Consider the following 18,044-nt stretch of genomic DNA (forward strand, 5'->3'; position numbering starts at 1 on the left):
TGCTGGAGATCAGAAAAAGAAGGGGACAAATTACAAAGATCCCTATTCCCTGGAGCAATTGCTGAAACGGGAGATGGCCCCACTTGCACCATGACCCCTCCTGAAGGCAGCGTGGGCACCCCCCAATCTCACTGCCCACCTCCAGGTTGTCTCATGGTCCTACTGGCAAAAACAGAGTTTGTGGTGCCATGCAATCACCAGAATCTAAAATAACCCTGCAAAATGGAAGCATGCATGCCTACTTAAGCACATAAAACCACAACAGTTCTTGAGACTCTTCAAAATTTAACTCTCTTGTAAACAGGTTCTCTCAAAATTCACAAACAGGCTGAAAGAACAAAGAAAATACCGTTTTCCCCCCTATCTTTTCACTGCAAAATTCATCAAGTTCAAATGTGGAAAATACATTTCTAAGTTAATGATGTCTATTTTAAGACATATTAATCCCTTATGTCCTTGAGAAACATTCACACTGGAATTTAATTCTTGCCACTCCTCCAATGGAAAAAGGACTAAAGCAGCATCTCTTATCACAGCTGTCTGCAGTCTTATGGATTGTTGTGGGTGTTTGAAAAAGAAAGAAAGAAAAAAAATAGCATTTCACTTGACCCATTTAGCATGTTTCCTTCCCAGCCCATGTCAAGATGGCCAGGGAGACTATTCCCCACTGAAGGATGCTCAGAGTCTGTTCCCTTCTCTCCTAATACTAACAGCTATGAAGAATCAGTGAATGTTTATGAAATCACAATGCTCACACCAAAATATTTTCATTTCATGTACATTTATAATAATATTTAAATTTAAAAAAAAAATAAGAGGAAAGCAGAAAACTCCTCAATTTCAAGCTGAATGGCAACACAACCCACTGGCCAAGCAACAAATACCCCCAGTAGCTTGGATTACTCTCTGAACTCATTTGCAGGGATGCCCAGCACTAAACAAAAGGTATCAGCCAGGCTCTGATGGCATTTCAGCTGAGACTTCAGACATAGGTAAGAGAAAAGAGAGAAAAAACTCTCAAATTTTAAATCGATTGGATTTTAAAAAAAAAGTTCAAATGCTGTTACAAGTGACATTTTTCTTTTAAAAGGGAAAGAGTAAAGTACTGTTCATTGTTACATTAAAAAAGAGAGGAAGATCTACAATAATACACTTTGACCCGTTATCCCTCTGCCAGAAATCTGAATCAGACACTTGGCTTTACAGGAAATGCTTGACCTTTTTAATTAGTACCAGCTACTTAACACAGAAAGCAGATTGATAATAACACTGTGTTCTTTAGACTTGTAACATTTATAAGACCCTCATCACAATTTATGTCCACCACACCATGGTCACATCTACCTGCAGTATTTATTGTGCCTCTGAAGCAGGTTATAAGTCTCACACCACCAATACACATAACCTTTGCTGACAGGAGAAAGTTGCCATATACCCATTACAAAGGCCTTAGTCCTTCAGCCCATTTTCCCCATAATTTACTTTTTATAAATTAATTACAATAGAATATTTCACTGCTAATTGTAACAGCAAGAGACAGAGACAATGGGGAACTATCAGAGCCTGCAATTGGAAAGGATAGATAAAACCAGTACAGGTTAATAATCATCCTGAGTCACTGCTGTGCAGCCTCCAATTGGCCATTTTCCTACTTTACTACATCATTATTCCACTTCATTTTCCAAGGTATTAGTTTTGAAGGGAGACACATTATTGTCAAGGAAATTTTATTACATATTAAGACATGTTTCGAGGTGAGATGCTCAGTCAAGTATGATGCCCTGTTTGGGAAAAATATGTCAGAAGTCTGTTGCAGTGTTGTTGCTGCAATTTGAGGTCAGAACTGAGAACCTGCATCCGCATCCATCAGCACAATGGAAAAAGTATTGCTCTGTTCAGCAGCTGACAGTGATGGAATGGAGCTTGTGCAGTTACACACACATTGATGATGGATGTCCAACGACCTGAACAGATTACTTCTTTGATCTTCACTGATTACCACATTCACGCATGAATGACTTCAACTAAATTCTTTTTTTTTTTCTTTTTTTTTTTTCCCCTTCCTAATTATCAAAGAAAGATAAAGTATATTTTCGGAAATAATTTCTAAAACCTGTGACACTATGAATGGGTTATTTCATTTATAGAAACATTTTACTTTAAAATTCTTCAAATTCAGAGGTTCTTAAAACACTCATAATGAATTAAAAAGCACAAGCACAGAGCAGGTTATATAAAACTATTATTAGAATTAAGCAAGGGTGCAGGGTTTTGGAATGATGAACAACTGTTTCGTCATCTCAGCTCTCTGGAGCTTCCAAATTCTTAAAGAGAGTTTCAGCTGGGAGTGTTCACATTTTTTTCTGAGAATACCACTCCAGCAGCTAGCAAAACCCTTTCCATGCTACTTTTTCTACAGAGTTATTATGATAAGTACGAAATTTATAACAAGTTTTATTACACTGTTTTTTACTTTGTGCTGTAACAAGCATTTTAGTAAAAATAAAATTTTACCTGGAGACATCTTCCTGTGTTGCAACCTTCATGGCACATGGGGCTATCACAAGGACTTCAATCCACCAGGGAAAATTAACTTGTTGAACTGAAGGCATAATTATTTCAGCAACAGAGAACTTAAACCCACGTGGAAGAATGTCTTGTGGCTCAGTTGGTGTCCACAGCCACACTGACAGAAAGAGTCCAGCACTGGGAAATTCTCCTCCATAGATCTGACAGCACAGGGGACAGCAGACACTATTACCAAGTGGCACTGGCAAGTCTCTGAACTCCAGACAAGATGCAGTAATTAAGGGGACTGTCTCAACTATCATTTTAATTACTATGTCCAAAGTGGGGGCTGAATCTCCTAGCAAACCAGTTAGTATTCTTGTTAAGTAACAAATAACTAACATATATTAAATATTTTACCTTGATTTTAGACATCCTGACTCACAAACAAGGACTTATTTAAGCCAGATTTTTGTTTGACAAGAGCTGAAGGGGGATAGGGAAAATCGACTGCCATGCCAATTTGATATCATATACTGTCACTTGGTCTTGTGAGTGAAAAGAAGTTATATATTGATCCTTTACTAGATCTAATTGCATTACATCAAGTTCCTGAACTAAACACTTGTCCATGTATTCATTTCTCTTTAGCAAGGCAATGTAGCAAGACACGCAATCATTTCAAAGTGGTATTGATTTTGACAATGTTTTGCCAAACACCTTTTTCTGTAGGTACTCCCATTAATCAAGATTACAAGGTTGTCTGCAATGCCATATCATGTATATATATTTCCTTCCACTGGTCACAGCAGACTATTCTTCCTAATTTTAGTTTAGGACTTTCTCCCTCTGAGCATACAGCACGTGAATATCTGAAATACTGTTTTAACTTACCAGTCTGTATTAGTGAACAGTCATTAACCAGATTTCTCTTCATTTTCAGAGTGCATTTCCCTGATGCTCAGTATTTATATAGTTCCATGTACAGAAATTACTCAATACTAATAATTTTTAACAGACCTTGTAGTCTTTTTCATTTGCATCAGGGGTTAGCCTTTTACTGTGTTTGAGAAATTAATTGCTGGGTAAATACAAAAAGAAGTTTACTCTTGATTTGTTATTTCAAAGAGTGCCTTTCTGTTGTTGGAATTTCTGTATATTGACTTCTGACAGCAAAGTACTTTCACAGAGCTGGTATCTGGAGAAGAATGCCCTTGGTTGGTTGCTAAGGGATGTTTCAGAGCTATTACAGATTTTCACAGAGCGACTTGTCCAAGCTACTGAAAGGCCAGCAGAGAGAATCAAATCTGTAAATAGGGTATACTGGTTCTCTGGAAGCACCTTGGCAAACTAACAGCATTGTTAAGTGAGTGAATGTACTCACCTGGGACATTTATACTGAGCAGATCAATAAATACCCTGTACGCTGCAACATTTCGGATACGGCAGGAAAAAAATATTTCAATTCATTTAATTCTATCTTCTTATGTCCTTCCATGTTTTGCAGACTAGCCAAATGATTTAAGGATTGCACATCAATCCACTGCAGAAAGGACAGCATGTATGCCTACACATGGCTACTTATTTCAATTTGTTCCACCCCATTTCAGTGCTCAAGGACCAACACACTTACATGACACTCAGAGGTATTCAACAAAACACAGGTCAACATTCCCCAAAGTAAGAAAAGCTCTGTGTAGATGGCACTTACAAACTGAGAGATCTTCATGTTGTTTTTAAAGGACATTCAAAGGACACAACTGTGCTCTGACACTTTCCCTAGACCAATGACTTTATAACTTGCTGCCATGCTGTGCTCTAAGTTGTTTAGAGGAATGTAATGGGCATTTAAGTTGCACTGCAAGAAGTGTTAGTTTTTCCTGTAATGGTCCCCCATTTCTTTCCATGTCATTTATAACAGCTTCTCCAAAACCTCAGGCTGCATTCATCCTTCAGACCATAAAAAGGACTTCAGTGCCAATGGCACAGGGCACACAGGAGCAGTGGAGAATCGATCACTGCTTCATTTGCTGTTATGCTCTCCTGAGATCAGGAAAAAACTTACATATAAACTGTAACTAGAGTATATGTTTAGCTTCAAGAGCAACCTTGTACCTAAACTTTTTAAAGAAAGAGGAGCTGGAGGGGGCTGTCTGCATTTGCCTGGACAACACAGGATCCTGAACCTGCCCACAGCCTCAGTGCTGAAAGCCTGTCCCTCCAATGATTTGATTCAAATGATGAATGGCAACTTCAACAAAACGCAAAACAATGCTCAGTGACCAAATGGAAAATACCCCAGTACAAACCTGTGGCTCCCAGTATGGTCTAACCCTAAGGGACACATTCTGAGCAGCACCAGTGGCATCAGGCGAGGATGTCTGCAGGGACAGCAGCGTGGTACTAACAGTGTTTGTGTTCAGTGCTTTCTCCCCTCCTCTCAAGATTAGTCAAATGCTCAGTAATGCAGAAGTGGTTCCTAAGTAATTTTTAACCAATGTCTGAATAATTCATTTAATGCTAACATGGTCCATAGGTAGTTTCCACTTAGGTATGCACTCAGCCTTTCCCACAGTGGCTTCACAAATGGAGATTTGAATATTTGCAGAAATACTTGGTGCAAAATTAGTTGAAATAACAGCAATTCTAACATGATCATCAGATACTGCCATTGCTGGTAACATTACAAACCTGAATACATTGCTAATTGCATGACAACCACAAACAGCTACCAAAACAGAGCAGCTCCAACCTTAATCTGCTGGATAGCCAGGCAGCTTGGGGCAGCATGGTCCAGGGGAGGACCTGCATCCTGGGAGGACTCCCACCCCTCCAGATGAATTCAGCTGGGTGCCTGGTATCCAGCACTGATCAGGTTCAGAGGCTGGAAGTACAGCCTACCAAAAATACCCTTTTGCATGTTGTGAAGGGAAAAATCACATCACCAGCTTTAGGTGAATGAGTATACTTTCCAAAACCCCAAGTTCTCCTTCATTACTAATATTGCACAGCATTAGGGGAATGGAAAAGTATGATTGCTGGCAAAGGGTTAAAGTAAGTAGCAACAATAAAGATGTTTGAAACAAGACTGTTTGATGATGAGCTGACAAACACCTTCCATTAAGGACCTTGTTTTGAACATTGCTTACACTAGGTTTGGAAAAGAACAGCCTGAACTGCTTAGAGCATGGCTCAACCCTGACAGCAGGGTTGTCATGACACATCCTGCATCACATGCTTTTAAATGATTTCCCCTCCAACACCAGTCAAGCCTTTGCAATGACAAACTGGGCTTGAGACTGGAAATCCAGGCTGTACTTCCACAGGTTTCTGGCTCTCTGATCCCTCTCAGCAGGGCCCTGATGGCTTTTGCTTACACCCCACCCACAAAACTCTGTGTCTCTGGCCAGACAGAGAAGACAATAGATCTGATTCTATAATTACACATAATCACAAATGATCATTTAGTGAGTGATGTGCAAACCAGACTACACTTAAGTACACTTTCCCAGAAACACATTCCTTGTGAAGTAACGAGAATAAACCAGCTTTACACTCCTGCTTCCCCACCACCCCTGCACCCTCCCGTTCTGGTCCACTCTGTGCCCAGCCCTTTCCTCCCTTCTACTCATCTTCTCCAGGAGGTTCAAACCTTGGCTTCTCTCTCTGCTGCCCCATTTCCATGCTGCTGGAGCAAGGGAGTTTAAGTTCTTGGGTGATACACACTTGAACACCTTTAATTGCAAATATGCACTATCAAACACACGCTTGTATTTCAAGCAAGTGAGAAAGAAAGAAAACAAAAATTGAGACAGCTGAAACTTCAGCCCAACATTCATTTGGTCAAGCCTTCATGATACTTAAAAAGGAAAACAGTCAGGATTGACTCTGCTTCTGCAATGCTGGATCAAGTCTGGTATTTCTGTTTGCACAATTTCTGATATGCCATTCTGGATGGTGCAAAACAAGCCTCTCAGCAGATCTATTTCTGGCTGTTAGCTTGGCTCCAGATTTTGGCTGCCTCCCATTTTTCATTATGAAGCCTATCAACTGCCCCAAGAATTGCTTATGTTTCCAGGTGAAGCAAAGGTTACATCCTGCCATTCCTGGAATCCTGAAGTTCCTCTACACACCAAAAGCACTGCATGTTGCCTATGTTTTGTTAAACTTATCAGTTAAAGGCACCAAAATAACCCATGGCCTGTTAAATTTAGATCACTTCTAAAAAGGAAAAGCACTAAGACTTTAATTCAGCTTGCCCAGTGTCCTTTCCTTCATTCTCATTAGTCTTGATTTAAGTAGTGGGGTTTTGTTTTAGTTTTGGCATTTGGGGTTGGGGTTGGTGGGGGTTTTTTAAGTGCCCCAGATCAGATCAGAAAATTAGTTAATAAATTCTGTCCTACATTAATCAAGTGGAGAGAGACTGAGCATGATGCAGACTAGTTAAAATAAGAAAGCTTTTCCAAATGAGACAAAAATAAACATAGTAGCATAACATTTGCTATATTCACCAGCATTTGTTACCCATTTTAGTGAAGAAGAGTCTACCACAGAGAGCATAATAAGATTTCTTGAAATACCTACAAAGATGGAGGATAATCGATCTAATGGTACCCTGAATTTTTTCTGTCCTCTTGAATTTGTTCAAAGTTTCTTGGGGTTTTGTCTTGATACAAACTGTGTCTTGTGTAACAGTACTGTGTTATGTATCAGTGACACCATTAAACAGTCATGGATTGTAATGGCACTACCAAAAAAAGGATCCAATTTTTTTTATGCATTCTCAGCAGTGAGTGCTGCACTACTTAACAATTTGAGTACTTCCTGTCATACCCGTATTTTGTCCCCCAGAGCTTTTGTCTTTTCTTTTCTACCCTTCTTTTATTTTTCCCCCTCCCCCATAATCCAATCATTTAGGTAGAAGCAGGGAAGGAGTCCTGGCACCAAGGCAGTGTTTCTGAACAAGAACATAGCAGAAAGTAAAATCTCTGGGGGCATAAATTCCAGCTGGTGTAAATCAGCTTAAGAGAACTCCCAACTGAGAGGCCCTGTGCCATGTTACACTACCTGCCTTCCAAAGGGCCCTGCATTTTCTCCCCACCAGAAGCACAGTTGAGAGGTGGTCAGGCAGCACAAGGTTATGAACCTCAAGAGAAATAAAACGTTCAGCAGCAGAACAGAGCAACAGCAACCCCAGTGAGAGGTCTGCTCCTTGCTAGACTTTTAAGAATAAAGCAGTTAGGGGAGAAGCTCACTTAAAAAAACATCAACTCTGCCAAAAGCTTCATTTCCTGCTCAGTTATCTTCAAACACATTTCAAGCGCACCAGCAATTTTTTTTTTTTTAACCAGTTGCTTAAGTGTTAAATTCCACAAGCAGAAAAAAAAAAAAATTAACAAAACTGATTCTGTGTGCAGGGGGAACGAACAGGTCCATGCTGGCTGCAGCTGTCAAACCCAACCTGAGACATCTCCTCCGTTCAGTGGCCCCACATCCTCTGGAGACCTGATATCCTGCCTTTACCCAACCCTACCAGCAGCAATGGCAACCAAGTAGAAAAAAAAGAAACAGAAATGCTGCAAGTTTATCTTCCTTTAGTTTATCACTTGTGAAACCATGACTTACCCCTCTTCCTTGCGAGACAAGGACTGCTACACACACTGCAGCTGCTTTAAGCAATCTTTTCATACTCCTCCTTCAATGCAGTAACACAGAGAGACCTGCCTGTCATCTGGCAGCCTGGACACTCAACAGTACAGAGAAACAGTCCAGTCTCTCTCTTACTCTACTGTAATTAAGTGCTTTATCTGATACATGCAGCGTGCATTGATACTCATCACATGCTCTAGTAAAAATCCTTTCGTTTTTAGAAAATTAGTCCTGATTTAGAGAACTATGGAGTGGCATCTGATCCTGTAACATCTTACTCGGTAAGATTAGAACTTCCGCTGGTTAGCTGGGTCTGCTTTATGTTACTGTACACACAAAGGAGGCAGCTATGAAACAGAGAGTGCCATAATAAATTTGCAGATACTTCTGAACTACAAGAGACGACACAAGGACGTTGGAGGAAAAGATCAGAATTTATAACCACCTTGATAAATTATACAAACAACTAGGCTGGAGGAAGAGTAGGACACTGTTCAGTATGGAGGAGAACACAGCATGCCTGTTAGTGAGAAATCCAGAGTTGTTACACAGCAGTTCTGGGTAAGAAAGAATTTGGGATTGCAGTTTATTAACTGAATGTAACTGAACAACATTATGAAAGAGGAAGAGACTTAAATTAGGATTAAGACTTGCAAAACACACAGTAGCCCCGTCACACAGCTCAGTGCTGCTGACTGGAGGGAGACATTTAGTCTGGGGCACTACTTGACTTGAAGACTAAAACAGAGCTCTAAAACATGATTTACAAGGAAAATCTAAACAGATCAGAGCTGGTCAGCATACACAAAAGAAAACGTAAAGGAAACACGAGAACAATTTGCAATACATAAAAGCTTGTTACTAAAAGAAATCATTTGTTTTCCCCACCCAAGGCATACAGAGCTTGAATGGCTGCATGCAAGGAAGATGTGTTCCTGCTCCATTAAGGGCAACACGAAGCAGGGCACTGGTTACCCATTTGAGTTACAAACTGTGAACTGTAGAAGAGCATATTTTAAAAATAGATCTAGTCCAACAGTCACTGAAAGTCAAAGGTATTCTTTTCTGTAGGCTTCAGTGGGCAAGAGATTGAACCAATGAGAGCAAAAGAGGCCAAAATTCACACCACACTTTCATAAATATGAAAGTTAACGCAAAAAGGATAAGCTAGAGCAGAAATCAATAATTTTTTATTTTTTTTTCCCAAAAGTTCAAGGGGAGCCTAATGCCTTTGGGTAGAAGCACACCTAGCATGATTCCAGCAGAATTTCAGATCCCATCTCATTTACTCATCAGAAGGTAATTATAGCTATGGAGGGTTTTTCAAGTGTACTCATACACAGATATTAAGGACATATATTTTGCACTCACAGTCTGACATGTTCTTGAAACTCATCTTCCTCTTAGCAGTGATCTGCAACACTTCCAAGGTCCTGCTGTCATGGGTGTCTAAACCAAGCCTCAGACAACAGCAAACCTCCAGGGTTATGAAAACAACATAAGAGAGGGACAAGACATTTTAGGGACTTGAGTATGATCTAAAACACTGCACTGTTACCACTGTATTACAGGTGGATCTTGCTTGGGTTCAAGCACCTTCCCCTTGTGTTGCACATCACACACAGAGCCTCACCTCTGCCTGTCTCCTAAACACTACAGTGCAGCTCATTCCATACTCATGCCACCCCTGCCACCTCCAGAAAAACTCATAAAATCTCCCACATCACTTTCTCTTACATAGCCAGTGTCAAATATACTTTAGAAGACACTAAAGACTAATGTTGATGTTTCCTGATTTCTCTTACAGGGTGGTGGATTTCACACTGTGCTTGAAGAGCACCACAGTCAGTTATTACTGTTTTCATAAAACACTAAAATCCTTTGCAGATTTTAGTCACTGATATTTGCTTTTTGCATAGCTAGTATAAAATTCAGATTAAATATGTTTAACTACTGAGGCTGATGACAGTGTTATTTCCATTAATAGCAGAGTAACTACGTGTGAACATGAAGATCAGTTCATAACAGCATTTCATCTCTTTCTTTACATTAGGCATACTACAGTTGGCATGGAGCTCTGCTCAACAACCAGAGCAGATGTTTTACCTCTATTTTGAATCTGGAACAGATTAACAAAGTTAGCTTGATTCAACATATCCTGATAATATCCTTGTACTCAATTTCAGCCAAACTATTGAAGCTGACAGGGGAAAAAAAGAAAAAAAAAAAAATCAAGCTTTGCTGATGGATGCAATGTCAGGTAGCCAGGCCAAAGAAATGAAATGGAAATTAAAAAGGGTTTCAAAATTGTCTTCACTTCAGAAAACAATTCAGTACCTTCCTAGCATGATGCATCTGACTGTGACAAATCCAGCAGCTTCAAAATTACTTTGGACAGGCACAAATTAAACAGAAAGATGAGCCTGAGAGTTATAATGAGCTATTACAGTCTTTCTTCCAACAAGTTACCATTACTAGTTCTGAGCAGCTTTGTCTGGATACCCTCCAGAAAGCCTGCAAGATGTCTCTGAGACAACCCCGTGCCCTAAATACATCTCCGTATCTGGGAGAAGTTAACCTTGAATGCAAAGCATCAGTCAGAAGGGTAAGCATATGCATTCTTGCCAGATGAGGAAGTAGGATACAAATCTTCTTCATTCTATTTCTTCTCAAGTAGCTTCCAGCCATGGTCACAATCTCATGCTGAAACCCTTCAGTATTAAGAAGAGAGGCAAGACAGAGGCTCAGCGCCCCAGCTCCCAACATGAACTGATTTTGTACATGCAGTTGTCTCTTCTCTGTTTTTTCCAGTTCCTATCATACAAATCAAGCAGTTATGTTGGCAGCCCAGCTTTGTTAGAGACCCTCTCTCTGTCCATATCGCATCTAGACACACTGATCCCCCCTGGTCTGGGGTAATTGTTGCCCAAAGAGAGCTTCCTCTTCTAGAGACAAAGGCTGTGGGGGTGCTCAGCCACAGAGTGACCTTCCTGGCAAAGTCAAGGCAAGCCCCACTTATTTTTGATTAGTCTCTTTAGAGCCTCTTTGTAACACAGGAGGGCAAAAAAATCATCCAGTGAACAGAAATGAACACAAGAGAGGGAGTGCAGTCCACTTCAGATGCCCTTCTGCAAAACAAGGTGCTCATCAAAGCCAGAGAGGAGGGGGGGAAAAAAATAGTTTTTACAAACCCCTTTTTAGACCCAAACTGCAGGTGCCATCTCTAATCCAAACCCCATTTTTAATTTTGCTAGAGGCCATAGCTTATGAAAGCTGAAAGTTAATTAGACTTGCATAGCTTACACTTCAGCCTCTCATTTATGTTTTGTGAGCTATTCCACTTCAATAGTGAAAAGCTTACTATTCTGTGTTGTTGTCATGCACCACCAGTCTGATACCAAAAGGAACGCTTGCAAAAAGAACACTTTCAAGCTTGACAAAAAGTAATTAGTTGGGGTTTTCTTAAAACAGATGTTTTTATATTAAAAAACAAAAACTGTGTATCTTGAGTCTCTAAACAGTACTGCTCACGATGTCCTCTCCAGCTCCTTCATGAATATTCCTGAATTAGTCTTGTCAAATTTATCTCAGTAAATATGCAACCTTACTACAAAATAAAAAGCAAATCACCACCACTTAATCAGCTGAAGCATGTAACTGTTTGTTGTCAAGGCAGTGGCAATGTGCTTAACACTCATTTTTGTCTGTGCTGTTAAGCAGGGCATTATTCTCTACCTCTCTCTAATGACAACAGCAGAAAGAACTGGTGACAGCTTGATCAACTGCCTAATGAGATTCGGAAAGCTGAATTACAGTAACCTAGTTAAATGATAAAGCCAAAACAAACCAGAGGATTTCCCAATCCAGTCTGACTTTACCGTTCTTTTACAATTCCTTGGCCACCCACTTTGGCCACACCGTGGATGCCTGTGGTATTTGAACACTTCCTCTTCACAGAGAGCTCAAGTTGTTTTGCCCATCAGAGAAGAGGATGTTTGAAGAAGAGCACAGGGAATGTGTCTGCACTGCCACTACTTATCCCAGGTAGCTTCTTTGAAAATGAGATATCTTTCTGGGATCACGCTAGGGGAAATGAACCCCATACATGAATTCAAGAAGAAGCAGGTATTGACCTTCTAAATCCCATATAAATGACAAAAGGGTCTGTGGAACTAAATTAGGATCTCAATGGATCTCCATCCATTTTCATAGATTTTTACAAGTGACTCAAGTAATGCATCAGAAACTAGTGAGATCTGAAAGTGTCTAAGCTAGGCCCAGGCTTAGCTCTTCACTTGCTCTACTCTTTTTCAAGAAACTGGTTTGGCAAACTAATATCTTATTTTTCTGTCTGGTTTATCCATTCTCAGGCTACCTTGCCCCTCTGATCTGCTAAACAAAGCAAATCTCTCTACATCTCACAGCCTCCTCCTCTTAGTCCTTGAGAAGTTCTTGCCTGACTGTAATTGAAGACCTGCACGTCTCTTTCTCTGATGTCTTATTTACACTGGTGTATGTAGCTCATCACTCACTGGCTGCCAAACACTTCAGAACAGTACATAGAAAAACATAGTCTTGCTGTGCCAAGGACCTTCAATTTTTCAGAACAAGACAAATAAAATTCATTTAAGGGCCACTTAACCTTTTCGCATTTACACTGATGGTAAAAATTTTTGAACTAATCTAAGAGTGATAGCAATGTTTGGTGCTTTTAAAAAGCCCAAGCACAGAAAGCTGAATCATCTTTCAGAGGGAGGGAAAAGTTTTCAGAGGGGTGGGAAAAGCTGTGCCATCTCACCATCTAAATTCACCATGATTGCATGGAGTTAAAAAAAAAAAAAAATTAAAAAGGAAACTAAAAAAGGAAGTAGCCTGTTCCCAAAAGCCTGTCGAACTGCTTTCACTGAGAGTTTTGCATTGGGGAAGTCCTGCTTGCAGCCTCTTTATGTAGGGTCCAGAATCCCTTCTCCTCTGGGGTGAGATGAGTAGATGACAGTTTTCTGTGCTATCTGCAAAGTCTCACAGACCAACGGAAACTACACTGTAAATGGGACCTGCCCAAGGGGAATTCAGTCCCAAGGCACTGAGTTAAAACGATGGTTGGCAGAGAGTTTTAAGCCATGGGAACATGGTGATGTTAACAAAAAAGGTGGATATACCCTTCTTCATCCCAGTGATATGCCTGTACGGATTATTTCAGGCTCATTAAACACAGGCAGAATCTCGAGGAAGTAACCAGAGAGGGGAGGGAAAAAGTAGCAAATTCTTCCTCCTGCTTTGGATTAGCCAGCTCTGCAGTCAAGACTTCAGATCTGATTGGACCAAAACTGGGACTGTACTGGTCTTGCCCCTCCAGCCTTCAGCAGGAAGAAGCTCTCTTGATACATGCCTTGAGTAAGGTATTTTCAGCAATCTTATATATAACCTAATCCAGAGTTCTAACTTCTAAGCTGGATATCTTGTAAAATTCAGAAGGTGAAATCCATACAGCCAGAAGCAGCTGAGTGAAACACAGTAAATTTCTCATCCCTATCCGTGTCATAGCATTATGTAGACCATGGGGGCAGACTATATGTTTCTGGTGTATTCTAACCTAACTCCAGCTCCTCTCATCCCTGAAACTGTTCAGGTCCTGGAAGCATTTTAAGTATTTATGCCTTGAATTTTATTTCTGTCTCTGCAGGAAGCAAAAGAAAAAACTCAGCTCCAAGTCATATTAAATATTTGAACAGTTCTACAAACCAAGAACAAGACATTTCTAATCTAGGTCATCTTATAAAGATATTACAGTGTCACCACGCTAAATTTCTACTCTCTGATATAGAGTTGTCACTAGTTAACTTGCTGCACTGACACAGATTATGAGAAAAGCCCCAGGAAACACTTTAGGCTGGATTCTGTGAAGAAAGAAAAACACAAATCACATTTTTAAATGTCTGTACCCAACCCCACCAGCCCACTCAGTTTCAGATAATGGAACCACACAATACAGTTTGCTCTTGTAGGAAGTAACAACTGATAACATGCCAGCCTTTCTGCAGTTTTTCACTGGAGTGCTATCTGAGTCCAGCTTTCATTCAGCTTTCTGTATTAAGAGAGCATAAGTTGGCTGCAATGCACTCTGAGTTTGCTAAACACTGTTTAGCAGAGATAAGGGGGGAAGTAAATCACAGTTGGACGTCATTGATCAGCCTCCAGCCACACTCGACTCAGGCTGGATATGTGCAGTTACCTTCAATCCCAAGCCAAAATATCCTTTGCTGCGCAAATCCTACATTTTTCCATCTTTGCAACCTGCTAAGCCTTTCTTATTGACCAACTTTGGCTTCTTTCTCCTTCTCTCCCAGCAACTAATGTAGAATCAGGGTCTGGGCTGGAAGGCACCCTAAAGACCATCTCCTTCCAACCCCTCTGCCATAGGCAGGGACACCTTCCACTAGACCTGGTTGCTTACAGACCCATTCAACCTGGCCTTGAACACTTATAGAGATGAGGTATCCACAACTCCTCTGGGCAACCTGTTCCCGTGCCTCATCACCCTCACAGTCAGGAATTACTTCACTAGATGTCAAACTGATCATTCCTACTAAGGTTTCTGAAGGTTAGAATAGCATGGGAGAGGAAGAGGCCCAGAGAGTTATGATTTTACAGGAAAGAATCAATGCTGTTGAAGATAAATCAGAGACAATATTGGAAAGTAAAGAGGAATATATCCTGTGTTCTGCTACAAGCCTGAGAGTTTGTACATATTGAATGAAAGAAGTTCTCTGATGACCACCACCAGTGTTCTCTGCAGCTTCCCCCTGGTTACAGTCTCCGAGATACTGATTCCACCTTTCCACAGCAACATCACTTGAAAAAGATTCATCCTCTGTATATGATACAGCACCCCAGTTACATCAGAGGAACTTGTGGGAGCCTAGTGCCCAGTTGTGTGTGTCACAACTAATCAAAAGCCAGGGCAGAAGACCCAGACACTGAGGAAGCATTAAAGATTAACTGCTTTAGGGAAATTTTATGCGCACTTGGTTCCTACTGCCACAATATCACTTTATTTCTGTTACTCTCATCTGGAGTCCTTAGGTACCACTGCTCATTTCCACATCAGCCTGTGCTTTGAAAACCCAGCCTGAGGGAAAGCTGAGAGGCCCAAGGACTTGTCTTCCCTTCCTTCCTAAGCAGCCAGCCCTTACTCATGAATTAGCCCAAGGGATTAGTGATTGTTCCCTTTCTAGCACACTGCTGTCTTGCTCACACCAAAAATCCTACCCGTGCCCTCGGTCACACAGATGGCACAACAATTAACATACTGCTGAGGGAAAACTATCCTCCTGGCCCTTCTCCCCAGGGGACTGGTTCAGAAACCTCAGCAGAGCAGCGAGGTGGTCTGCAGCCCTAACACCCACACTGCACAGCACCTACCACTCAGGTACCAATTACCCCAGCTGTCAGCTGCCCAGTGTTCCCAGAGGACAATACATCCCCCATATCTACGCAGACAGCACCACATCAGAGAAATAACCAACCATTTTTCAGACCCACAGAACACATGAAGGAAGAAAGGAAGTAAGGAAGGAAGGAAGGAAGGGAATAGGTAATTTTACTGTGCTATAGGTACAGATGAAAAGCACTTTGTGGAAAGTACAAAACCGAAGAAATATTCATTGATTTTAATTTCCAAAAGTTTTTAATCATAGGTTGTTTTTTGCAACTGTATCTCACAGAGCTGTCAAAATCCACTGCCAGCCATGGATTCAGCAGTATTCCAGGCTCAGAGTGTAATTCTGGAAGCACTGCGTTGTACACACAGTTTGATCACCAAGACATCTGCCCAACATGAGACTCTGGCTGTAAGCATCATTGCACTGCCACTCTGAGCCATGAAAGCAATCCCAAGCAGCAGGTAACACTCTGCAGCCTCCCTCTGACACGATAAAGTCGCTCTGTAGGAAAAGAAGGGTTAATTAATCTCTTTAAAGAACTATAATTAGTCCAACAGGAAAGTCAGTTCTGTCTTCCTGATTCAGTGACAGCGACTGCCAAGAAGTCTGAACACACATGCAGAGAGGGCAGATACATACAGCTTTCAAAAGCAAGCCTGCTCCAAACCCTGAATTTACATGAGGGACACAGACTGATCTGTCTTTAGTAATCTTGTTTATAAAGTATAATGCTTCACTTATTTTGTTTGCTTTGTTTTTTAAATCTGTCTAGGAAAACCAAACTATGCTATTCCCAGCTCTTCTGCACCAGTGCTGCTTGAATTTCAAATGCAGATGATTATTTTGTTTTTCTTTTCCCAAAGATCCAGGAACTTTAGTATTACACAATTACAATAAGTGGATTCTAAATAAGACATTCAAAAATTATCAGTTCCTGTAGCTGATATATGCAGCTTGCTTTGTAGATTTACTTGAATAAAACATTAAAATGCAATACTGGATGAGCTTTACAATGCTTTTTTTCCCCCCCCCATGTAAATTTAATTTCATTTATCAGTTCAGCCTCAAGTCAGTAGTTCAATATTTAGTTCCTATATTTAATTACATTTTCTTTTCATCATGGCCTTTTCCAGATAAATGTTTAAACAGGGTGGTCACTGTAACATAAAAATTACTAGAGTGAAAAGAATGAAGTAATAATATTCTCATCTTTATAAGCAACATTGTATGTTAAATTCTAGGATGCTGATTAAAAAAGGGCAATGATGTCACTGAATGAAGAACTCAATAATAAGCCCTCAAGGAGAAAATGAGCTAAGTAGTGGTAAAATTTAACAACCAGAAGACGAAATTGTCATACCTTTTAGAGAGTATCAGGGAGCCATTCATGCTTTAATAAGATACAATAAAAGCAATATAATAAATTTAAGTTCAACACACCCCAACTTCACCCATATGATATCAGTGACTATCTAAATTATGTGCCAGGTTTGGAGGCAGAATCAAGAGTCCACATAATGGCAGCATGAGAACCATGGCCCCATCACTCGTGCACTGAGTCAGGGACTAGAAGTACAGCCTTTGCTGTTCCAGCACAGAAATTACAATTTTTCATGAACCCAAACTTTTTTATGTCATAAGAGCACAAGGAAGGGATAATGCTTATTTTTGTCAATGCCTACATGCAATCTGAGTGATAAGCACTGATACTACTGTCATCACTGTTACCCACGTTTCACTTCGTCTTTGCCCACAGTGAATCACTTTGTCTTCCATGTTTATTCAAAATAAAACTTGCTACAGACCAGACATTTTGGTTATTAAAAAATAGGCAAATTTATTGTAAAACCTGCTGCATAAAAATTACATATTTCCTACATATTTCCCCTAGTTCTTCCCTTCACAGGTTCTGACTGTGTAAGATATGTATTCTCTCCCCTAGTTTTGTCTCGTTTACAGTCCTGTTTTCAGCACCTCTTTTTCTTTGCTGTAGTCACTGGTGAGGCCACTTCTTCCTCAGAAGAGCAGAAATTACTCATTTTTAACGGGCACCATCAGTGTTCTGTTCTTGTCTTTGCTTACTGTGAGTAGACCAAACTTCTAACATTTCTTTTTTCTAGATCTTGTAAAGACGTTGTTCGTCAAACCCAGTCTACAGAGGAAGTAAGTTTCTTTCTAAACTAGGGAGGAGGTAGCTGCTTTGTTTCATAAAGCATGAATTATTGCTTGGATTTTTTAGCTTTTTTTTTTTTCATTTACTGTTAAATAGTTTTTTGAGGTTAAAACTTGATGCAGCCGTATAAATCTTCTGAAAACATAAAACATTAACTGACTTTTTAGACAAGGCTCCTCTAGGAAACACTGCAAGTTTTTGTTATCCATCAACATCTTCCATTTAGTAGCCTGAAGAAAGCATGGCTTCAATTCTTTCTACCTGTCTTGTGC

At 40.3% G+C, this 18,044-nt stretch overlaps 1 protein-coding gene across 16 annotated transcripts in view; it reads right to left on the reverse strand.

The window, feature by feature from the left end:
- The window catches only part of ANKRD44 (ankyrin repeat domain 44), a 135,731-nt gene that overhangs the window by 76,072 nt on the left and 41,615 nt on the right, over window positions 1-18,044 (reverse strand). The gene's annotated exons all lie outside the window — the stretch shown is intronic.

The sequence above is a fragment of the Corapipo altera genome, unplaced genomic scaffold (assembly GCF_003945725.1).
Source record: "Corapipo altera isolate COAL_440 unplaced genomic scaffold, ASM394572v1 45, whole genome shotgun sequence".
Taxonomy (NCBI): Eukaryota; Metazoa; Chordata; class Aves; order Passeriformes; family Pipridae; genus Corapipo; species Corapipo altera.